Raw genomic sequence first — 24930 nt, forward strand, 5'->3', positions numbered from 1 at the left:
CTATTGGCTTTCAAAAGCCAATAGGAATTGTCCAGGCTGTCTCTGCCCTGCTGAGCCCGCCAAAAGTCCCATTCTGCAAACGGTGCTGCACCAGTTGCGTAGTCCTCGACTTACGACCGGTTGAGTAGTCCTCACGACCGGTTGGGAGTCGCGGCATTAAAAAGGTTGAGAACCACTGGTTTAGATCAATAATACAATGGTTGGAAAAAAACACTAAAACATCTGCAAATCTAAAGTTACCATGCGAAAGGAGAGATCAAAATGACCCAATACAATTTTTAGTATTCCATCTACGACTTTCTCAGCACAGCTGGGGACTCTTGAAGTGGAAATCCAGCACATCTGGAAGATGCCAGGATGGACAAGACTTTTATACTCCAACACAACACTTGATTTACTTTTTAAATCCTACCCTGAAAAATAGTCTGCCTTACATTTTATCAGATTAGTCATTATAAGTCATGTTTTTATTTTCTTAAAATCGAAAACATGTCATTAAGTGTACTGCGTTTTGTTTGGTTTTTTTACTAAATTTGCTCCTATCGTTTGGAAAATACACAGCTTAGCAGGCTCCTCTTTAAAAATCTGCCCACCGTTTCCTTCCCAAAATTCCAAATTAAAAGGAAACAAGATACATTTTGCCCCCAAGGCTTGCAGCGATGGTGAGCTCATTAACAGCGGAGTTCAAAATATGTATTATGAATACAAAAGCTGGCTGGCCGAGAAGTAGAAGGGTTTTGCCTGTTTGCTTAGGTAAAATCAGCATAGAGGAACTAGCTAAAGAAGCCAAAATGTCTGGTGAGCATTTCAGATTAAATTATTGTGTCCAAATCCTGATGGGACTTAGTAGCTAGAAGAAGTACAGGGAAGGCAAAATTCAAATGGAAATAAATGTAAAACAGCATGACCTATAAGCTTCCTTATAGTCTTGAAACTCAAACGTTCAGAAGAGCAGACACATTTCCCCATAAACATTGTTTTCTCTAGCATACTTGCAAAAAGCAAACTCTGATGTTCTTTCCTTTAAATGTAATAACCGCATCAAACGTTTATCTTGGGTTTTTTTTCTAGCACCATCCTGTTTCCAAAATGTAAGACCAAACCAAGCAAATATGTTTATACACCTTTGTGCAATATATACAGCTAGTCCTCAACTTACAATAGTTCCTTTAGCGACCATTCGAAGTTACAACGGCACTGAAAAAAGTGACTTATGGCCATTTTTCACACTTACGACCACTGCATCATCCCCAGGGTCATGTGATCAAACTTCAGACGCTTGGAAACTGACTTGTACTTATTACGGTTGCGGCATCCCGGGGTCAAATGATCCCCTTTTGTGACTTTCTGACAAGCAAAGTCAATGACGGAAGCCAGATTCACTTAACAACCGGGTTACTACCTTAATTGCAGTAATTCACTTAACAAATGTCGCAACAAAAGTCCTAAGATGAGGCCAAACTCACTTAAGAAATTTTGGGTTCAGCTATGATCGTTAAGTCGACCTGTAATCATAGCAGCCCGAATCATCTCCATTTTTATTATAAAAAAAAAACCACAAGAGAATTCAGGGATCCCTGCCTAGGTTTTAAAACTTGGTTTGTTCTTGCAAGCAAGAGATCTAGGATGCTACAAACCTGGGAGTTTTACCAAGGTCCTGAGGAATTGGCCTTCAGAGTTAGAAGCGGCTGGATTCTCTCTTGAGATAATAAATGGACGATCCAGATGCAGCCCTCCCCAGCACTTGAAAGTATGAAATAACAGCCTGGCAATCAGAATGGCATTGTCCAAAGACTAGTGAAAAGTATGACTAAACAGAGATGAAAAATTAGTCAAGTACATCCTGTTCTGGATATAGAAGTCCAAGGACAGGGTGGAGCTAGCTAGATAGGTCTGTTGGCAAAGAACCTAGTTCCCCTTTTGTTCGTAAATACGGGAGGAAACAGCGCACCGGGGATTTCTTAAACCTTGTGGTTTGAAAACACAAAATGGTTCGTAAGTGCTGGGTTTGTTTCCTCACTCCATCTTGGCTAATACGTTGCATTACAAATACTTAGCAAAGTTTAACACCACTTGGTTCAAGGTATTATGATCAGGATCTTATCAACAGCATCCCAGAGTATCCTGTGCACTCGTAGAAAGACCTGCAACCATATGTAGGATTATCTATTTTCAGCAGGCAAGGCAAGGCTTCCTTGAATGAAACCTGTATGCTTACTATCCGTCATTATTCAGATGTGGTCAGGCATGAAGAATTGGGACCACGTGTTAAGATGATGTATCGCTCATGTCTATTCACAAGAACCTAGTCAACTAATAGTCAGCACAAAATTGGAGCTAAATAAGAGTGAGTGGAATTCAAGGGCGGGCACTTGGATCCTTGTGGCAACACAAGGATTCTAGGCTGATTCCTCTCTTGACTCCGACTTCTCCTCCAGGCTCCGCCCTTTCTTCTGCTATAGATATGCTTCCTCCACAGTCCCAAAACTTTCTTGGAGAAAGAGGATGGTCAGGTCAGAGCTGATACAGGTAATCCTGGATTTAGAGCCATTCATTTAGCGACTGTTCAAAAGTTACAATGGCTCTGAAAAAAAAGTGACTTATGAACCATGCGGCATCTCCTATGGTCACGTGATCAAAATTTGAGCGTTTGGCAACTGGCATAAATTTATGACAGTTGCAGTGTCCCGGGGTCATGTGATCCCCATTTCCAATTGGCTTCTTACGAGCAAAGTCAAGAGGAGAAGCCAGATTCATTTAACGACCGCGTGGTTCACTTAAAAGCTGCAGTGGTTCACTTAACCCAGGGGTAGGCAACCTTGGCTCTTTTATGACTCGTGGACTTCAACTCCCAGAATTCCTAAGCCAGCTGCGCTGAGGGGAAAGGGAGAGTTTCCAAGCTGAGCCATGCTGGCTCAGGAATTCTGGGAGTTGAAGTCCACGAGTCATTAGGGAAGTCTTGGAGCTGAGCCAAGGGCCTAAGAGCCAAGGTTGCCTACCCTGCCTAGGCCTAGGCCGCTTTATGACTCGTGGACTTCAACTCCCAGAATCCCTGAGCCAGCATGGCTCAGCTTGGAAACCTTTCCCTTTCCCCTCAGTATGGCTGGCTCAGGAATTCTGGGAGTTGAAGTCCACGAGTCATAAAAGAGCCAAGGTTGCCTACCCCCGACTTAACCGCTGTGGCAAAAAAGGTTGTGAAATGGGGCAAAACTCACTTAACCTCTGCCCTGCTTGGCAATGGAAATGTTGGGCTTAATTGTGGTCATAAGTTGGCCGCCATCTTTGAAGCCCAGCTATTATTGCATCATTATGAGTCTTCCTCCTGCAGTCCAAAAACCTAACAGAGCTGTGATAGGTTTCTCCCTTTGATTTTATAAATGTAATATGCAGAGAAGAAAAGCTATCACAATATACAAGACACAAAACAAAGCTTTTCGGAAAAATATCTATACATTGTACATCTACACTGCAATATTCACATGAACGTGATCACTATTTACATTTCCTAAACTGAACTTCTGCACAATATTTTCATCACCAATACGCTCATAGAGATACACACAATAAAAGGGATCCATATGTAACCTTTTGGATACACATGCACACAAACATGCACATTTATACACACACATGCATAGACACACAAATATACGTGAATGCGTTTTTTTTAACATTTACTCTTCCCCTTAGGAATTTTTAACCACTATTTTTCTTAATTAGTTAACGATTTCAGTATTAATCTGAAGCAGATGAAATATTTGTATCAAAAACATGTCTAGGAATTCCAAGTGATTTAAAACCGTAGCAAAAAAACAAAATTCTGTGTCCACAGCCACAAATAAGAAATCTATCACTTACTCCTATTAACTGAATGACCTGAAAAACAACTTGCCAGATTGTTGAGTAATAGCCATAAAGATTGATAGAGAAGTTTTATCAAGAACACCTAAAATGTCACTGAATCACACAGCTAAAAAAGAACCGTATTTCTTAACCTTAAGGGGATTCCCGTTAAGACTTCTATTCTGCATATTCTTGTTCTGAGGTCTTCCATTTCATATTTCAAACATCTTTATGTCCAACAAATAAATTCTTAATCAGAAATCAGGCTCCTGTCATCTCCTTATTAAGTTTTAAGGACGACATGAGTACATTATTGTTGTGTTCGAGTGAATCACAATGGAATTAAGTTGCATTCTAACAACCTCGCTGTAACTTGACCCTTCTAAACACCCAGTTCAAATAATCCAGACGCTTTTGATGGACAAAAATCTGATTCTTATGGGAATAGATTTGCTTTTTGGGGGGAGGCTTACAATCCTTCATGGCCATGTCATCGGAAGGGGGACAAGTACAATGCACAAGGCAGGGCTTTTCTAATTCCTGCAGCCTTTTATGAACCACTCGCTTGTAAAATATCTTCAGTGCTTATTAGGGAGGTTTTTTTTTTGTCCTGGACCATAATCGGGGAATGCTCAACTGATTATGGGAAGAGTTATAATAGGTTGGCAGGTTTCCAACATCAACGGCGCACTGGCAAAAGAGTTCCCACAACTGTGTACTGTATGTCTCAGAGCCCAGAGAAGCTTCAGGGCTTCTGCCTTCCCAAGCAACGTTGATGGCTGCCCTCTGAATGGCCCAAGGCAGTGGTGGCGAACCTATGGCACGGGTGCCAGAGGCGGCACTCAGAGCCCTCTCTGTGGGCACGCACGCCGTCGCCCCAGTCCTAGGCCTTCAGCTGGGTTTTATAAAACCTTTTCGCTTTAGGCCTCTGCTGCCTTGTGCAAAAAAAAAAAAAGGTTCAATTAATCAGTCAATTTCAACTTCTCAGAGGGAAAAAAAAAATCTTGCAAAGTTGGAATTGATTGATTGAACTTTTTAGTCCCACCCAGTCTGCTGTTACCACCGCAGCCACGCCCACCCAATGGGCCACGCCCACCCAATGGGCCATGTCCACCCAATGGGCCATGCCCACCCAATGGGCCACACCCACCTGGCACCCGATGATGCATAAGTGGGTTTTGGGTTGCAGTTTGGGCACTCGGTCTCTAAAAGACCTCAGATGGTCTACTGCAGTGGTGGCGAACCTACCCACCAGAGGCAGCACTAAGAGCCCTCTCTGTGGGCATGCACGCTGTCGCCCCAGTCCTAGGCCTTCAGCTGGGTTTTATAAAACCTTTTCACTTTAGGCCTCCATCGTCGTGTGCAAAAAAAAAAAAAAAAAAGGTTCAATCAATTTCAACTTCTTGCGGGAAAAAAAAAGATCTTGCAAAGTTGGAATTGATTGATTGAACTTTTTAGTCCCACCCAGTTTGCCGTTACCACCGCAGTCACGCCCACCCCATGGGCCACGGCCACCCCATGGGCCACGCCCACCCGGCACTCGATGATGCATAAGTGGGTTTTGGGTTGCAGTTTGGGCACTCGGTCTCTAAAAGGTTCGCCATCACTGGTCTACTGAATCACCATTACATAATCCAAAGCACGATCAGAAAATAATGAACTCTTCCATTAGTGTATCTTGCCTCTTCATCACTCACTTTTTAAATTGTGTCTGTCAATGCTAAAGCCCGGCACAATGAGAGACAGGATATCTACCGCATAAATAATCTAATATTTCTCCTTTTCAGTCCGTCTTTTATTTTTATGTGCAACATCCACACTGCCAGTCTATGCCCGTCTCCTCCCATACGCCTGAAATTTTTTTGGTGTGTCCCTGTCAATACAGCTTTTGAAGAAGAAGGTTACAATGGCAGTTACATAAATGGCCAGGCTTACACAAAAATGCCAGCAGGCAAGGGAAAAGAAAAAGTCCTCCTAAAACACTGACCCAGCAATCTGTTTACAGATTAACTTTCTGGAACAATTTTGAATATTTTCCATGAGTATCTTCCCAGCTGGTACTTGAAGGTATAAATAGTCTGCTATAAATTAAGGAATTCAGCTTCATGCTGGGATGTCGTTATACCTCTAGCACAGTGGTTCTCAACCTGTGGGTCGGGACCCCATTTGGGGTCGAATGACCATTTCATGGGGGTTGCCAAACAACGCAGTCCGCCATTTTTCCCCCCTTTTCCTTAGATGTGCTACTCCCTTTTATTCTATTGGCTTTCGAAAGCCAATAGAATAGATTCTCTTGAACAGAATCTAATTCTATTGGCTTTCAAAAGCCAACAGAAATTGTCCAGGCTGTCTCTGCCCTGCTGAGCCCGCCAAAAGTCCCATTCTGCAAACGGTGCTGCACCAATTGAGTAGTCCTCGACTTACGACCGGTTGAGTAATCCTCGACTTACGACCGGTTGGGGGTCACGGCATTAAAAAGATTGAGAACCACTGCTCTAGCACCACATTCATTCTCCTCCTAATATTCTTTAAAAACTGGAGATGTTGAGGGAAAAATAAAATGACCCAATTAGAAGTATGGGAGGCATAATCTCCAAAGCACCTGAAGGCAACAGATGGAAACCAATGAAGGAGAGAAGCAACCTGGAATTAAGGAGAAACTTCCTAACAGTGAGAACAATTAACCAATGCAATGGCTTGCTTTCAGAAGTTGTGGGTACTCCATCACTGGAGGTTTTTAAGAAGAGACTGGACAATCACTTGCCTGAAAAGGTATAGGGCAGGGGTCTTCAAACCTGGCCCTTGTATGACTTGTGGACTTCAACTCCCAGAATTCCCTCAGCCAGCGTTCCTGGCTGAGGAATTCTGGGAGCTGAAGTCCACAAGTCATAAAAGGGCCAAGTCTGAAGACCCTGGTATAGGGTTTCCTGCTTGAGCAGGGGGCTGGACTAGATGGCCTTCAAGGTCCCTTCCAACTCTGTTATTCTGTTAAAGACCAGCAACTACACTATAGAGATGATTATAAGAAGTCTTAATAAAGAACATGAAGTGCCTTAAGAGATAATACTCATAGCAAAATGATTCCTATCACATATTAGTGAACCACCTTTACCACTACCAGTGTAGTGTTTTGTGTAAGAATACAAAAAATATGTTTCATGCATCAGGAATGTATTTCACCAGCATCCTAAAAAAAAAACCATAATAGTTAGAAAAAGATAGCCAAAGTTTTCAGACCTCTTAATTTACTTCCATTGTGACCACTTAAAACACAGGCTTATATTACTAGCTTTCATAGAATCTAGCAATGTAGAACTTGAACCTGGAATGTGGATTCAGGCTTAAGAGATAAGGCTTAAGATTGAAACAAATATCCCAAAACGCCAGTTAACTCTGAAATGATAAGAGAGTTAAACATTTTTAAAATCCAGTTTCATACTTTGAACCTTTAGCACATATTGATAGAACGTAGTATAATCCTACTTCACTGTACTGGTACTTATAAGCAAACTACACATAGTCTTATTCCCTATTATTTACAATTTCTTCAAAGAATTGATAACTCTATTCTCACCTTCGCTTTGTCAGTCAATGAATAAGGTAACTGGATTAAAAAAAAAGTCTGGTGGGGGGAAATAATTACAAGAGAACAGACTAGCTGTTGAACAGGCTGCTGGAATTGGGTATGTCTAGTTTAATGAAGAGAAGGACGAGGAGGGACACGATAGCAGTGTTCCAGTATCTCAGGGGCTGCCACAAAGAAGAGGGAGTCAAGCTATTTTCCAAGGCGCCTGAAGGCAGGACAAGAAGCAACGAATGGAAACTAATCAAGGAGAGAAACAACCTAGAACTAAGGAGAAACTTCCTGACAGTTAGAACAATTAACCAGTGGAACAACCTGCCTCCAGAAGCGGTGATTGCTCCAACACTGGAAGTTTTTAAGAATAGACTGGACAGCCATTTGTCCGAAATGGTATAGGGTTTCCTGCCTGAGCAGGGGGTTGGACTAGATGACCTCCAAGGTCCCTTCCAACTTTTTATTATTATTATTATTATTATTATTATTATTATTATTATTATTATTATTAGCCCGCAGCCCCTGATGTTAATTTAAGTGCTAACTCATGTCCTAAATGAGTTTCTAAAAGAAAGCTTCAGCTATTGGGTTATTTTTTTTAGAAAATGTGTACCCCTTGATTTTCTAGACTAGTGTTCTTTGCCACATGCCTTCGTTATATCCATTTGCTATACTTTCCAGGAAGTTATGGGGCCGAGATAAGAACAAGAGGTTTCTGAAACCAGACCTGGAAACAGAAGATGATGCTTACTCTCAGAGAAGGAAGATCTTTTGATGTCCACAAAAGAGTTTGCTTTATGTTGTTCGTCCAATTTTTTTGATTGACACTAGAGAAGTTTCCATAGCTTTTTGCCTTTGGAAGAAAACTTGGTCTCAGTTCAGCTTGGACTGTAAACATTGTTCTGGCATGGAAATTAAGGCAGTCAGTAAGGAAATTACTGTTATCAGTTTGTGACCTGGTTGAATTGAATGACATATTCCATGCATCTCCAAGAGCAAGAATATTTAAACAACAAGAATGAAGGGAGAAAAACAGAAGAAAAGAATGAGAAAGGCTGTTTTTTTTTTGGTTTTTTTTTAGCAAGCACCCTAATGCCACGGACAAATGCGATAAGAGTCAGATGCTTAAGCTTCCTATAAGGTTAAAGAATCTGAAAGAATACAGTGAATTTTGTTAATATACTGTAAATGGTGATAGTTTATAAAGATTATTAAGTGCAAATAGAAATAACATATTTCAACAGCAAGGAATATAAAGCAGTAATGGTTAAATTGATGGTTCTATTCAAATAGGAGAATATATTTACGTTTTTTATTTGGATATCACTTCTGGATTTTGTGCTCGTGATGAAAAAAAAAATGAAACTTTGACTTTGGTTTTGCCGATTAGATAGATTTGTTGTTATAGAAATGGCTAGTTATATACTAACGTGTAAAAGTGAAAAGTTGAGATTGTAATGTTGTTATCTTGTACTGTGCTAAAAAGAGTTGGAAATCAATGCTTTTTCCTTTCTAGCCTTGCACCTCGTATTATCTTTCCCCGTTTCTTTTTTCTTCCCTGAATTTCCTACTTTTATTTTTCTTTGTATTTTTATATGTTGATAAAACAAAAGTTATATAAGAAGAGTCAGATGCTTGCCAAATACCTGACCCAAGATAGTGGAGATGACCTAGAAACATCAGAATAAGGTTCTACACTGCTGGCATCCATAAACCTGAGAATTGTGGTCCAAAGAATCCAAGTTTATTGTTCAGCAACGCTGATGACCCTGCTTACACATCATCCCGGGCAAAAGACAAACCTTGATTTTTTAATGTGCTTGCATGACACAGAGATGCTCAGCAGATGCAGACACAAAAAATAAACCATCCATCTGACCCAGCTCTAGACACTCTGTAGTGTTTTTAAGAACTGGCCATTTATGCAATTAGAACTCTGTTAGGTTTTCACTGATTTATGATGGTATTTGATGACAATCCTTTATGAAGCTGGTGCAACAAGAGCCAAATATTAGTCCAATAATGGTGGAGGGTGAATTGTGAGAAAGAAAACTGCAGACGCTATACTTCGTGGTGTTCTCTGAGTTTGGTTGTTTTCTTGCAGACATTTCATTACCCAAACTAGGTGACATCATCAGTGCTAGAAAACAACCAAGCTCAGAGAGCATCAAAGACCCCTCATTTCAACCCCGAGCTACAAATATTCTCCTTTATTGGTAACACTATACTTCCTCTGCAAGTTTTGTAAAGCATGAGCTACTCTGATACAACTGAGCAGGAAACAGGTCCAGCTGTTTAGGGTTGATAATCCTCTCCTTCTAGATCAGGGGTCTTCAAACGTGGCCCTTTTATGACTTGTGGACTTCAACTCCCAGAATTCCTCAGGCAGGCACACTGACTGGGAAATTCTGGGAGTTGAAGTCCACAAGTCATAAAAGGGCCAAGTTTGAAGACCCCAGCCCTAGGTGCTCAGTCAGTTGTAACTAGTGTTATTTTATTCATCATGTTGCTTCACTTTTAGTTTTTGAACTTTTAGTTTGAACTAGTTTTGAACTAGCTTTGCTTGTTTGTGCGGACTAGTTGCTGGCATGCCATGGCCCAGTACTGATCCATAGACTGGGGGTTGGGGACCCCTGCTGTAGTGTTTTTTGCTGTAGCAACTGGGAAAAATCTTTTTCCCCCGCTCCCTCCTCCTAACACATAATGAAGTCCTGAGAAGGAGGAACTTGGGAGTGGCCAAAAAAAAACATATACAACAACAACAATGAAGAAGAAGAAGAACAACAATAATAATAATTAATAATAATAATAAAGTTGGAAGTCATCTAGTACAACCCCCTGCTCAGGCAGGAAACCCTATACCATTTCAGACAAATGGCTGTGCAATCTCTTCTTAAAAACTTCCAGTGTTGGAGCATTCACTGCTCGTGGAGGCAGGTTGTTCCACTGGTGAGTTGTTCTAACTGTCAGGAAGTTTCTCCCCTTGATTAGTTTCCATCCGTTGCTTCTTGTCCTGCCTTCAGGTGCTTTGGAGAATAGCTTGACTCCCTCTTCTTTGTGGCAACCCCTGAGATATTGGGAGACGGCTATCATGTTGTCCCTGGTCCTTCTTTTCATTAAACTAGACCACAGGTCGGCAACCTGCGGCTCCAGAGCTGCATACGGCTCTTTGAGCCTTCCCTTGTCGCTCCCAGCCTCCTCTGCCATTTGTAGAGAGAGACAGAGACAGAGAGAGGCACTTGCGCTTCCCTTCTCTCTCTCTCTCTCTCTCTCTCTGTGTGTGTGTGTGTGTAAAAAAGAGAGTGGCCTCACCCTGTTCGATGAGCCGACAAGCTTACTGGGCGGGGCTCCTGTCTTGGCTGCGTCTCTGCAGGAAACAGGAAGGGCAGGAGAGAGCTAGCTAGCCCAGCTATGCTGACTCAGGAATTCTGGGAGTTGGTCCATGAGTCATAAAAGAGGCAAGGTTGCCTACCCTGAGCTTGTTGGAGAACAGCTTGAAGCTAACTTGCCAGGTGAGCAGAAGATCGGAGAGAGGAAGAGAAAGGGGGGAGAGAAAAAGAAAGAGAGAGAGAAAGAGAGAGTGATGGAAGAGGACTGGCAGACCAAGGGCAGAAAGAGAGAGAGAGGGAGAGGGAGGGAGGGAGAGAGAGAGAGACAGAGAGACCCTTTTGAAATCTAAAATGAAGATAACACTGCATATATCCTTTTTTACCTTTATGGTTTTTTATATATATATCTCTATAAAGGTAAAAAAGGATATATGCAGTGTTATCTTCATTTTAGATATCAAAAGGGTTTTGCGGCTCCCAGTGTTTTGTTTTCGGTGGGAAACAGGTCCAAGTGGCTCTTTGAGTGTTTTGGGTTGCCTATCCCTGAACTAGACATACCCAATTCCAGCAACCGTTCCTTATATGTTTTAGCCTCCAGTCCCCTAATCATCTTTGCTGCTCTTCTCTGTACTCTTTCTAGAGCAGCAGTCCTCAACCTATGGGTCGCGACCCCATTTGGAGTCGACCGACCATTTCACGGGGATCGCCAAGCAAGGCTGTCCGCCATTTTGTTTCCCCTTTTCCGGAGGGTGCGTTACCTCCCTTGGGCTGGGCCAGCTGGTGGCCCAGCCAGTGGTCGGCCTGCTCTGTCTCTGCCGCTTGCCAGCTACGCCTCAGCCGGCGCAGGGGCGGCACCACGCATGCGCGGCGCTCCTGGGCAGGGAAAGTCCTCAACTTACGACCAGTTGGGTAGTCCTCGACTTACGACCGGTTTAGTCCTCGACTTACAACCGGTTGGGGGTTGCGGCATTAAAAAGGTTGAGAACCACTGTTCTAGAGTTTCAACATCTTTTTTACATCTTGGTGACCAAAACTGTTTGCAGGATTTCAAGTGTGGCCTTACAAACGCTACCATTCTTAGTTTGGATAGCTTACAAGGAAGAACGTGAAATTATTCTAGCCCGTTTGTTCATTTTCATAGCCTTTTTTTTTTACTTTTGTATGGCTTTATAAATGCAAATTTTCTGTAATGGGAAAAGGTTTGTGGGGTTTTGGATACTACCCTCAAAATGCAATAGTTTGGAAGAAAGCTGAATAGTCTACTGTTTCCCAAAGTCTCCTGATCTGCACATTTCTGGCGGTTAAGTAAGAACTGAATAAGGATTTAATTTTGACTAAGAAAAATGCACATTTCATGTATTATGTTCCTCTGGTACAGTGAGAGATTTTCTTTTCTCTTAAGAAAAACACTTCTAAATTTTTTGACTATTCTAAAATAGTCAAAAAATTTATTTTTTTCAGTGAGATTCTGCTTGGTGAAAGACAACCCAAACGTCTCCCTATGAAGCTTGGATTATTTTCACATATCTCCTTGAAAATATTCCATAGCTTTGTGTTTTATAGTCAGTAAAATTACTGCCAGCAGTATTTTTTAGAACTTAAAGTCAGCAGCAAGCAAAATATTTATCAGAAAGCCTGTAAACTTACGAGTGCTCTTTATTTTCTAATATCCTTGTGGATCAAAATCAGCTTTTTCATTCTGTCCTTATAGATTCCAGGATATATATATATATATTTTTAACAGACGAATTGGTGAGGCTTCAGAAACAAAAGAAGTTGAAACCATACTGTGACAGCTTAAAAAAAACTATCTCAGTGAACAATGTTTGAAGCATATCATTATTAATTCTGGAAAATGGATGTAATCAGGCTAATAATACATTTTGTGGGTTTATAACAAACTCAAAAAAGAAATGACTGCGGAGAGATGGTAGCATTAAACTCAGCAGGGATGATAGAAATGTTTGGCCAGCATGTCTTGGCCAAAGGAATTCCAGAGGTTTGAAAGCCAACTCTTTCAACATCGGTAATACCCTGAAAGTAGAAGTGGAAAACTCAGTCCAGAAGACTGATTGTGGGGTGATGAACCTCTGCAAAAGAGCTGAGTCACTAGGACAGGAGTAGGCAACCTTGGCTCTTTTATGACTCGTGGACTTCAACTCCCAGAATTCCTGAGCCAGCCATGCTGAGGGAAAAGGGAGTTTCCAAGCTGAGCCATGCTGGCTCAGGAATTCTGGGAGTTGAAGTCCATGAGTCATAAAAAGAGCCAAGGTTGCTTATCCCTGCCCTAGGCCGTTTCATGACTCATGGACTTTAACTCCCACAATTCCTGAGCCAGCCATGCTGAGGGGAAAGGGAGAGTTTCCAAGCTGAGCCATGCTGGCTCAGGAATTCTGGGAGTTGAAGTCCACGAGTCATAAAAGAGCCAAGGCTGCCTACCCCTGCACTAGGACATATGGTCTTCTTTTGGAAATTCATCAAAAGGGATTTGCAAAAGCCACCTTTCTCCTCAAAGGAATTAAAACAACAGCCAAGAAGCTTTTTTTTTTTCAAGCTCAGCATTATCATGCAAGAAGCATCTTCATGAATTACACCCCAAAAATAACAAGCATCCATATTGTTGATTAAACCTTTAATCAAATATCAGCCTGGAGGAAATTGGATTTAAATTTGGTGCGGAATTTTTTTTTTACATGCTCCTTGTAAGAATGTATACATTCATGACAATAAATGGTAAAGTTAAGAATAGATACAGGATGTCCTTGACTTACGACCCACAACTGAGGCCAAAATTTGTTAGACATTTGTCAATTGAGTTTTGTCCCATTTGATGATCTTTCCTGCCACAGTTAAGTGAAGCACTGCAGTTGTTAAGCTAATAACCCGGTTGTTAAGTGAATCTGACTTCCCCCATTGACTTTGCTGGTCAGAAGGTCGCGAAAGGGACACTGCCATGGTCATAAATATGAGTCAGTTGCCAAGCATCTGAATTTTGATCATGTGTCCAAAATGGTTGCAAGTATGGAAAACAGTCATGTCCCTTTTTTCAGGGCCGTTGTAACTTTGATGATCAGTAAACGATCTGTTGTAAGTTGCAGAGGTTAAGAGCTCCTCAATTTTTGGTGAGTACACATAGGTGTTCATTTTGTCTTTTGGATCCCATGCCAAAGTGGCTTGCAGTCACTGCCTTCTTGGGTGACCTTTTTTTTTTTTTTTCCCCAATTTCCCAATCCGGTTTACGAAGCCATTTTACCCAACAGGCAAGGTGGATTTTAAATAAATCACACTCAGGCATAACAGATCAGGACAATCCATCTCAATATAACCCAAAGTGATTAAAAGCTTACTTAGAACAGGGATATCTTTGTGTGGCTTGACCTAACACCCAAAGTAGCAGACTTGGATAGATTCCCCAGGCAAGGTCACTGTTTGGCGTTTCACCATCACGATCTAGTTAGTAGGACTCCTACGGTGGCAAAAACTCAGCAGGAATCCGGTGGCACCTTTTTCCATACAAGAAAGGTCATCAAAAGTCGAAAACCTTTGTGAGCTATACCAGGGGTAGGCAACCTTGGCTCTTTTATGACTCATGGACTTCAACTCCCAGAATCAAATTTTTTTACAACCAAGTTTAAAGCGATTTACATTCAGTTTCAAGCAGCTATTTGCACACGTTACATTACGATTAAAACTAAAAAGAAAACATGTACAGGTAAGATGTTGGTATGAACCATTATTACTCTGCCATTTGCACAAACTGCCAAAGAAGGTTGCATGCATTCCAGAAACTCCAAGTTTCGGCTGCCTGCTAATTGTATGAAACAAGAATGCTTTGCGATTTTGCAGAGTCGTTCAAGACTTTAGAACTGGTTCACACCTACATCCTGTTCAATAAAACATTTGCATGGAAGTCATTGGTTCATAACCTCTGCATCTCCAGACTTCCACTTTAATCCTGAAGTGCTCTGCAGTTACCAAGTCTATCTTCATGAGCTTGGAATGGCAGAAAAAAAGAGGTTTCTAATCCTGACCTTTGTCCTACATAAACTTGTTTGAGTATTATCTACAAACCTGTGTGAGAAAAGCTACAAAAATTCAGCTACAAAACTCATGTTGTAGTTTAAATTCAATTGGACAGAAGGCTTCATTGCTCCATTACTCCATGTAATTATTGAGTTTATTATTATTATTTCATTTGCAGAAAATGTCCTACTACCTCACACGAAGTGCCTTTGTGTACTGTATATGTGCTTGTAATTAGTTAAAACTTTTTGTAAAAACGCAACCCTGAGTTCCAGTAAATAATCAGAAGGAACTTTTCCCAGTCCCACCCAAACTGTGATTTAGATCCCATGGAGCAGAGGGTTATGAGCAAAGAAATGGCCCCTTCTGAAACAACACAATCATATTTCTTCAAAATAAAACAAGCCCTGAGCAACCTTTAGACCTGTGCACTTATCTGTGGATCTTTATTATTTATTCAAAACAGTATTGAAGTTTCTTTCAAGACATATCTGAGACCATCTGTCCAATAATATGGGGTAAATTCATTCCAGAAAACATTAATCAAACACAACTGCACAGAAAGTGGGACTTTTGACAGGTTAGATCCAACTCCAGCATCCAGAACACAGCAAAAACATAGCTTTGCAAAGCAGTTCTGGTTTAGCTATCCCAGGCAGCTATTTCAAGCCTATTACATATTTGGTAGTGAATCCCTGCCCTATCATTACAGACACAGAATGTCCAAAATTATGACCATAAGTGGGAAATATTTCCATATTTATCAGCTTAATATAGAACAAACTGGCTCTAAAATGGAAGGCATAGGGAACCTCTAAGGGGACAAATTTTGATAAAATTTCATATAAAGAATTGTTAATTTGTTCTGGTTCGAATTGGCATTTGAAATCCCTAGATGTATTAAGGCAGCAAAATATTCTACAGTCATGGTTTCAATATTTACAAATAATGGATAGATGGACTGTAGACAAGAAAGAGGGAATAACACTAGAAGATAGACAATTGGTTATTCAGATTAAAAACCAAGGTCCGGCTCATATAAAAAGAATATATAATGTTTTATTAGAGTTAGATTCGGAAACAGAATTGGTTAAAGATTGTATGATTAAATGGGCTCAGAATATACAGGAGCCGATCTCATTGGATTTATGGGAGATAATTTGGATAAGAAATGTTAAATTTACACAAGCTCAAAATTTGAGAGAAAATTTTTATAAAATGTTTTATAGATGGCATTTAGATCCTAAAAAATTATCTTGTATGTATTCCAACATACAGCCCAAATGTTGGAGATGTGGCAATAATGATGCGACATACTTTCATATTTGGTGGAATTGTAAAAAAGTAAAGGCTTTTTGGATTATGATTTGGTGGAACATTCAAAAGATTTTTAGAAAGAAGATAAAGTTTACTCCTCAACTATTTTTACTTGGTATTTTTGTTGACTTAAATGAAAAAGAAACTACTTTGATGTTGAATTTATTAACTGCAGCAAGGTTACTAGTAGGTCTATATTGGAAGAAAGATTCTTTGCCTACTTTAGAAGAATGGATATTTAAAGTATCTAGTTTTGCAGAAATGGCAAAAATTTCTGCTTATTTAAAGGATCATATACAAGAAAGATATATTACTGTATGGGGAAGGTGGATAGATTATATTCAGAAAAAATATGGAATTAAAATGTTTTATTTATTTTATGAATGAATATCAAATATTATAGAGAATTGTTTTATAAGTTATGGAGTTAAAGGTTAATTATGATTTTTTTTTCTTTCTCTTTTTTTTCTTTTTTTTTAATTATTATAATTTTCTTTTTCTTTTTTTTTTCTTAACCCTGTATTCTGCTCTGGGAAGTGAAGGGAGGGGGGTGGGGGTGGGAGGGAGGGTAAGGGGGGGGTTCTCTATTTTAAAATTTTATTGTATTTTTATAAATGATTGTATGTTTTAAAAAATAAAAATTTTCAATAAAAAAAAAAATAAAATGGAAGGCATAGAGACTAAGTGCAATGTGTCAAGACATTCAGGAAGAATGTCAAAAAGTAGTAGTAGTTTTCAAAAGCAGAGGTCAAATAATGAAGCTGATTTTTGCACTGGGGTGGAAGGCCTGTTAGTCATTCTAGGGCAGGAGTAGGCAACCTTGGCTCTTTTATGACTCGTGGACTTCAACTCCCAGAATTCCCGAGCCAGCAACGCTGAGGGGAAAGGAGAGGTTTCCAAGCTGAGCCATGCTGGCTCAGGAATTCTGGGAGTTGAAGTCCACGAGTTATAAAAGAGCCAAGGTTGCCTACCCCTGTAGGGAAATCATTCAAACTTATTACAGAGATTAGAAATGGTGGAAAATATATAGAAAGAAATGATGAGGTGATCCTCACACTGTGTGATCAGTCAGTCACATAACCAGCCAAGGTGACCTTACCACCAGACTACCCTCACACGGCGTGACCAGTCGGTTACGTGACCAACTTGTCACATAAGATCTATAAAAGCAGAAGAGAACTGAAAAAAAAAGACACTTCAGCCAAAGTTCTGCTGATGATGTTATCTAGCCTGCTGACGAAATGTTAGTAAACTACATAACAAGCTTGGAGAACAAACTACCACCAACATTATTACAGAAATGCTGGACCTAAGCAATGGAGGCTTTTAAGAAGAAATTGGATAACCATTGGTATAGGCCCGCAGGGGTAGGCAACCTTGGCTCTTTTATGACTCGTGGACTTCAACTCCCAGGATTCCTGAGCCAGCCATGCTGAGGAGAAATAGAGAGGTTTCCATGCTGAGCTATGCTGGCTCAGGAATTCTGGGAGTTGAAGTCCATGAGTCATAAAAGAGCCAAGGTTGCCTAATCCTGGTATAGGGTCTCCTACTTATGCAGAGGGTTGAACTAGAACAGAGGTCCCCAACCTTTTGGGCACCAGGGACCAGTTACATGGAGAGAGGTTTTTCCGTGGACCGGAGGGGGCGTGGTTTTGTGTGCTGCCTGCATTCCACAAATGGGGCTTTGCTTGTTTGTGTTGACCAGTTGCTGGCATACCACAGCTCGGTACTGTCCACAGACTGGGGGTGGGGACCCCTGGACTAGAAGACTTCCATGGGGTCCCTTCCAACTCTGTTATTCTGTTAGTGATAGCCTGGGTTTTAAGGCAGGCAGGGCCTAAAAAATAGGTGTATTTGTTAATTTGAAGTCACAGCTTATGTCTCTGATTGTATAAACTGCTCCTTGGATCACAGATACCTAGCCAGGATGTCATTGTTGAAAAATATAAATTTGCATCAGTTGTGCTGCAGAATGAACAAAGAATGTACTGCAAGGAAGCCTATTTGATATGAACTTGGAAATGACTGAACCAATAGTAGTTCTGAGTGACAAGTCCTGAAGCACCAAAGGATGGCACAGCTCTCAGGATGAGCAAGACTAAGTAGTAGTTTCAACTCCGGCCGAGCAAGCTAAATGAATCATTCTCCCAAACGATTGTGCTGCTGTCACAGCAAACACTTCAGCGTGGATGGAAGATTATAGAGCACAACAAGCTGAAAAACACCAGTTGCAGAACCCAATAGCAACACACTTCCCTCGCCATCCTGGCTACAAATAGTCCTCGATTCACAGCATTTCTTTTAGTGACCGTGCTATGTTACAACTGCACTGAAAAAAGTGACTTGTGAATTTTTGTCACGCTTATGACTGTTGCAGCATCCCCATGGTTAGATGATCACACTTGGGATGCTTGGGAACTGATTCATTTTTAGGACAGTTGCAGGGTTCATGTGATCATTAAGAGCCCTGATGGCGCAGTGGTTAGAATGCAAGATTGCAGGCTAACTCACTGCCCATAGCCAGGAGTTCGATCCTGACCGGCTCAAGGTCAACTCAGCCTTCCATCCTTCTTGGGTCACTAAAATGAAGACCCAGATTGTTGGGGGCAATAGGCTAGCATTCGCTTAGAAGTGCATTATGAAGCAATATGTAAGTCTAAGCCATCATTGCTATTTTTGTGACCCTCTGACAAGCTAAGTCAATGGGGAAGCCAGATTCACTTAACCATGTTACTCACTTAACAGGTGCAGTGATTCACTTAACAACGGTGGGAAGAAAAGTCGTTAAAATGGGACAAAATTGACTAAATAACTCTCCTACTTAGCAACTGATTAGGGGACCGGAGGCTAAAATATATAAAGAATGGTTGCTGGAATTGAGTATGTCTAATTTAATGGAGAGAAGGACGAGGGGTGACATGATAGCGGTGTTCCAATATTTGAGGGGCTGCCACAAAGAAGAGGGAGTCAAGCTATTCTCCAAAGCACCTGAAGGCAGGACAAGAAGCAACGGATGGAAACTAACCAAAGAGAGAAACAACCTAGAACTAAAGAGAAATTTCCTGATAGAACAATTAACCAGTGGAATAACCTGCCTCCGGAAGTTGTGAATGCTCCAAAACTGGAAGTTTTTAAGAAGAGACTGGACAAGCCATTCGTCTAAAATAGTATAGGGTTTCCTGCCTGAGCAGAGGGTTGGACTAGATGACCTCCAAAGTCCCTTTCAACATTATTACTATTGTTATTGTTATTATTAACTGAAATTAATTGGGCTGAATTGTAGTTGTAAGTTGTAAGTACAGGACTACCTGTATAAGAAACACAGCACTGGATTATGTTAGCAAATTTATTATTATAAAAACAAATACCTGGACTGATTCAAGACTCAGAGAGGTGAAACTTGCTTCTCCCCAATATCTTAAGCAAAGCTACGTGGTGACTTTTGAATGTGGGATGCGAGCCACTCTTTACGCAAGGGATCTGTTGCTATTTTGCACACTCCTTCATAGTTATTACTAATCCAAGAAGGGAACAAAATGTGGCTCGCCTCCTCTGAAGTCATCTTACTCCACCCTCCTCCCAATCTACTTATTTGAGTTCAATAATAGTTAGCTGTTCCTCTGAACTCAGTAATTACATTACAATAGGGAAATGTGAGGAAATGTCAGCCCTCTATACATATTTCTCAAAGGTGTGGCAATTCTCACTTATCTGCCTTCCTGGCTGACTTCTACATTTCCTTTCTAGGGAGGAGAACATTTTCATACTGAGAAAAACAACAGTTTGCCAGAAAGAACAAAAGAAATATCCACAATTCGAGCAGCTGTTGTCTACAATATTGGAGAAGGCACTGTAAAGGAATCAGAAAGTTATGGGACTCTTGAGACAACACAGGCTTAGATCAACTTTGGACACCTGCTGTTCAGCACTATTTAATGGCAAACCACATTTCTTTAGAAACCTTTTCCAGCTCAGAGCTCAGTCTAGATTAAAGCACGCCCCATATCTGTTGCATAGTCTCTGTCAGTCAATTGGTCCAATCTCCTTCCTTTTCTGGACTGCTGATTCACTTCTGTTTTGCAGTCCAGCAAGAAAATGCAACACACAATTTTAAAATAAAAATAAGTGGGTGTATTTCACTTAATGTTCTTGGGACATGGCTTCAAGGAACATTTCTATTTAAATATTACTGATAGCAGAAAGTTAATAAGTGCATGACTTCAAGCCAGCACACTTAATCATGATTCTTTAGGCTTCCTATTGGGGTTAAGGGCAAAGCTAACCTGTTGTGAGAATATCTCAAACAGAACAGGGGGAGTCTCTGGGCCATGCTCCGACATAAAATAATAGCCACATGCATTCCTCTTAAAAATGAACAAGGAGAACCATTCTGATGAAATAAAGAAGCAAACATATAAAAAAACAATTCAGTGGAATCCTTGGTGTTCTCTGAGTTTGGTGGTTTTCTTACAGACATTTCATGACCCAACTAGGTAACATCTTCAGTGCTAGAACAGAGAAGTGGTTTGCATAGAGCAGTGTTTCCCAAACTTGACAATTTTAAGGCATGTGGACTTCAACTCCCAGAATTCCACAGCCAGCATTGCTGGCTGTGGAATTCTGGGAGTTGAAGTCCTCATGCCTTAAAATTGTCAAGTTTGGGAAACACTGGCATAGAGGAAGAGGAGGATGAGGATTGTGGCATCCTTGGTGCGCTCCAAGCTTGGTTGTTTTCTTACAGACATTTCATGGCCCTACTAGAGAACACCATCAGTGCTAGAAGGCAGCAGGGTGTGCAGAGAGGAAAAGGAGGACTATGGGGTCCTAGGTGCCCTCTGAGTTTGGTGGTTTTCTTGCAGACATTTCATTACCCAACTAGGTAACATGATCAATTTTTAAATTTAGTGTTTTGCAAATTTGGCACTTTAACCTCCATAAATACTGTACATCCAGTCCTCTTCAGTGAGCAACTGTGCTACCAAATTGAGGTTGTGTCTACATTTTGCAAAGGTGCTTCCTTTTCCTGGTCCTATCCTGCCTTTATTGTAATGATGACTTCAGGTTCAAATATTGTAAAATATGAAGAAAGGTCTCCATAGAGTGTTTGTGTATCTCCATCAAGTCTTCTCATGCTAACCTCTCTCCTAAAAGCTTAAGATGGAGTGCATTTCTTCAAGAAGAAGCTGCTCTTCATCATTTGGGCTTTACATCTTCTCCAGATGCAAATATATAATATCTCAGGAGGCTTTCAAAATCCCTCAAGGAAGCTGCAGGAAGCAGCTTGACTGCACAAAAAGGCGCAGCAGCAAAGATAGTAAAATGGCAACTGAAAAACTTTGGAAGAACTTTTGAAGAATTTCTAAAGCATCCTAAGAGAGAGAAATACAGACAGGGGAAAAAAAAGTCCATTTCATCTGGAATTTCTTGATGACACAATGTTAGGGCAAACATGGGATAGGTTTGGCTGAGATCTAGAATTACAGATCTGTGGATCTGGAAGGAAAGGCAAAGATCACCTAGGTCCACTCCTTTTGAAAATTATTTTGAATAAAAGAAGAACCTTACTGCAGCTTGGAAAAACCAACTCTATTTTCAATGGAAAATATAGCGCAGTTCATCACTATGGAAACTTTCCCCTCTGCTTGAGAATGCTTGGGCGGCGCTATTTCTGTAATTGACACAATCTAAAAATGAACTCATCAATTAAGAGTGGATAGCAGAAGTGGATGAAACAATCGAACTAAATCTCCGTCCTCAAATTAAAAAAAAAAGTGAAAAAGTAAGTTCAGATGAACAAATATCTGGGCAGGGGCAGGGCACTCACAAAGAGTGGTCAGAATCCCCTAGGTCAGGGGTAGGCAACCTTGGCTCTTTTATGACTGGTGGACTTCAACTCCCAGAATTCCTGAGCCAGCAATGGCTCAGCTTGGAAACCTCTCCCCTTCCCCTCAGCGTGGCTGGCTCAGGAATTCTGGGAGTTGAAGTCCACGAGTCATAAAAGAGCCAAGGTTGCCTACCCCTGCCCTAGGTGGTAGATGGGAGATCATGACTGATGCTAGATACAGGTAGTCCTTGACTTATGACCACTTCTGGTGGATTTAAAGGTACTTATAACCCAGTTCCTAAGTTCCAACAGTTGCATCTTCCTCACGCATATAATCTCTATTCTCACGATATATATATATATATATTCTCTCTCCCCCCCTTCCCCCTCTCTCCCTCCCCCTCCCTCTCTCTCTCTCTCACACACACACACCCCAAAGATCATTCTTGTATAGGATTCCCATGGAAAATCACATTCTGAAGCATTTTTTCCCAGGCTGCTGGCCAAATAGTAGCTGGCATAAGATTTCTTGACGGGCAGACACTATCCCAAAGGGAGCAACTGATTTCTAATCTGAGGGTATCAATTTCCCAGGGTTTATTAGGCTGGGATCTGGGATTTTTTTTTTTTTTTTTTATAGCCTGTTACTTTCACGGTGTCCTCTGTCAGGCCGCCATCCTTCACGCAATTCATAAACGTTTCTGTGGCTAAGTGAGACATTTGTTAAATGAGTTTTGCCCCATTTTACGACCTTTCTTGCCACAGTTGTGAAGTGAATCGCTGCAGTTCTTAAGGCAGCAACACGGTTAAGAGAATCTGGCTTCCCCATTGATTTTGCTCGTCAGAAGGTTGCAAAAGGGGATCACGTGACCTTGGGAACCCACGACAGTCATAAATATGAATCAGTTGTCAAGCGCTTGAATTTTGTTCACACGATCCCGGGGATGCCACAATGGTCATAAGTGTGAAAAATGGTCATAAGTCCCTTTCCCCAGTGCTGCTGTAACTTCGAACAGTCAGTAAATTAAACTGTTGCAAGTCAAGGACTTACCTGTAGATTGTTAAAATGAAATGAAAGCTTAGGTAAGCAAGCCAGAGAGAGTATTGTTCCCAAATGCTTGACTTCAACTACAACTCTAGTTAATTTTTAATAGCGTTTTTGGGCAAAATGATTAGAGCAGGGGTTCTCAACCTTGGCAACTTTAAGACTTGTTGAAGTCCACAAGTCTTAAAGTCTGGGAGTTGAAGTCCACAAGTCTTAAAGTTGCCAAGGTTGAGAACCCCTGGATTAGAGGAACAACTAACTGACTTGGTTGCTCAACAGTGAGAAAATAGTGAAGCAGGCACAGCAGCACCTGCATTTTCTGCGTCTCATGAGAAAAGCACATCTTCCTTCCCCTGTCCTGACCACTTTCTACAGAGGGATGATCGAGAGCATCCTGTCATACAGCATCACAGTCTGGTTTAGAAGCATCAGACAGGAAGGCAGTGCAGAGAGTGGTGAGAATGGCCGAAAAGATCATTGGCAGTTCCCTCCCTCCCATAGCACAGAAGCGCTGCTTGAGCAGGGTCTGCAAGATTATCTAGGACACTACACATCGTCTTCACAACCTGTTTCCCTTGTTACTTTCTGGGAGAACATCCAGATTCAGCCATAGTTTCATTTCATACAGCATTAACCTTGTGAACTCTCAAGCTTCCTCCTTCCGTTATATATTCAAGATGGACAGTATTTAATATTTATTTGCTACGTATATGTAGGGGTGTGGGTCTATACATATGTTGTTCATAGTATGTTTAGGTGTGTGTCATGTATGTGTTTCACTTTGAGAGCGGGCAACTAAATTTCATTTTAGAGGTGTGCCGTTGTGCCCACAGTAAAAAAATGACAATAAAGGTTATCTTATGTTATTTTTATCCTTATGCACAAGCACTCATGAAATTGATGTCTCCTCCAGAAGACAAACTCATGCACACAACCCCCCTCACGTCCTTGTTCCACAACTGAGCTGAGAAATAAGTCCATTGACAATATGAATTCAGGCCATCATCTGCCTCTGAGTGATTCCTCAGCCATCACCAGGGTCTCTATTCTTCCTCAGCACACATTTTTGCACCAAAGAATGGGGTTTTTTTTTCCATCCTATATCTCATCATTTCCTTCCCAAAATCAACTGTCTTTGAAATCTCTTTGGTTTCTGGTCAAACAGCCATTATTAGCTTCGGCCTCTATTAAAGCACAACAGGACTTTACTTCGTGCAAGTCTGTTTATGTACGAGACTGCTTAAATGCTCTACGTATTTGTGACAAACACACTTAAAAACAGCTTTTGCTAAAATTAAGAAGCCCATTAACGGCCAAGGTGTCATTTAGCAAGCATGTAGATTAATCCCATTCTTTGGCCCAGAATCCCATTGTTTTAACCTAGCCCCGGGAAGGCAACCTTGACTCTTTTATGACTTGTGGACTTCAAATCCCAGAATTCCTGAGCCAGCCATGCTGAGGGGAAAGGGAGAGGTTTCCAAGCTGAGCCATGCTGGCTCAGGAATTCTGGGAGTTGAAGTCCACAAGTCATAAAAGAGCCAAGATTGCCTACCCCTGACCTAGCACAATGTCTGGAAAACTGTAATGCAGTAGAAAAATTGTTACTGTAGGCACCAAAGGAAGTTTGTCTGTGGTAAAAAAAGAAAAAAGTGAAGCTGAATGAACTGCCGTGGCAAAGGCAATCTGCATTTGAAATTCTGAGTGTCCCAAAGGTGCTTTTTTTCAAAAGGCAACTGGATGTTCTTGGGGTTTTTTCCCTTGAAGAAGTTTCACTTCTCATCCAGGAAGCTTCTTCAGTTCTTTAAGCTCTTCTTTAAGAACTGAAGAAGCTTCTTGGATGAGAAGCGAACCGTCTTCAAGGGGAAAAAAACAAACAAGAAAGTCCAGTTGCCTTTTGAAAAGCACCTTTGGGACAATCGTGACCTGCGATGATTGAGAATCTCCATAGAAATTCTGAGTGGTAAGAAAAAAA

The 24930-nt window shown here is 41.1% G+C and overlaps 1 protein-coding gene across 4 annotated transcripts in view; it reads right to left on the reverse strand.

The window, feature by feature from the left end:
- FAM107B (family with sequence similarity 107 member B) overlaps window positions 1-24930 on the reverse strand; it is a 51332-nt gene that overhangs the window by 19048 nt on the left and 7354 nt on the right. Inside the window, exon 1 of one of the 4 annotated variants that reach the window (XM_039357512.1) lies at window positions 1638-1795. The exons of the other annotated variants lie outside the window; for them this stretch is intronic. The gene's annotated coding sequence lies outside the window, so the exon portion shown is untranslated. Of the gene's footprint in view, window positions 1-1637; window positions 1796-24930 lie in introns of those variants that run through there. 4 annotated transcript variants of the gene reach the window in all.

This window comes from Crotalus tigris, unplaced genomic scaffold, assembly GCF_016545835.1.
Source record: "Crotalus tigris isolate CLP2741 ecotype Arizona unplaced genomic scaffold, ASM1654583v1 scf7180000018925.3142382, whole genome shotgun sequence".
NCBI lineage: Eukaryota > Metazoa > Chordata > Lepidosauria > Squamata > Viperidae > Crotalus > Crotalus tigris.